General features: G+C 45.5%; 1 protein-coding gene across 1 annotated transcript in view; it reads left to right on the forward strand.

Annotated features, from left to right (window-relative positions):
- The window catches only part of MXD4 (MAX dimerization protein 4), a 64,169-nt gene that overhangs the window by 25,263 nt on the left and 38,603 nt on the right, over positions 1-303 (forward strand). The gene's annotated exons all lie outside the window — the stretch shown is intronic.

Consider the following 303-nt stretch of genomic DNA (forward strand, 5'->3'; position numbering starts at 1 on the left):
GCTTTTCCAATGTGTCTAGCTTATGTACAGTGCATACATTTATTAAAAATAATAACTAATCCAGTGTCTTAGTTTCCCCCATCCCGGTAGTCGCCATTTTTTCCCTGGATGGGCTTGGCTCTGTTTTGATCTCTCATATAAACACTGCCACGCGTACACCATCTCCTTAGTACTCACTGCACTTCTAAACCATCCGCCCTCATTGCTCCTTCTGCTCCGCACTCACCGACGGCGGCTTTTACTGCAGATCTTAACACCATAATCGCCACCCAGACTTCTCTTTGCATGGCACTAATTTCCACA

Source organism: Haliaeetus leucocephalus, unplaced genomic scaffold, assembly GCF_000737465.1.
Source record: "Haliaeetus leucocephalus isolate CR32 unplaced genomic scaffold, Haliaeetus_leucocephalus-4.0 Scaffold51, whole genome shotgun sequence".
NCBI lineage: Eukaryota > Metazoa > Chordata > Aves > Accipitriformes > Accipitridae > Haliaeetus > Haliaeetus leucocephalus.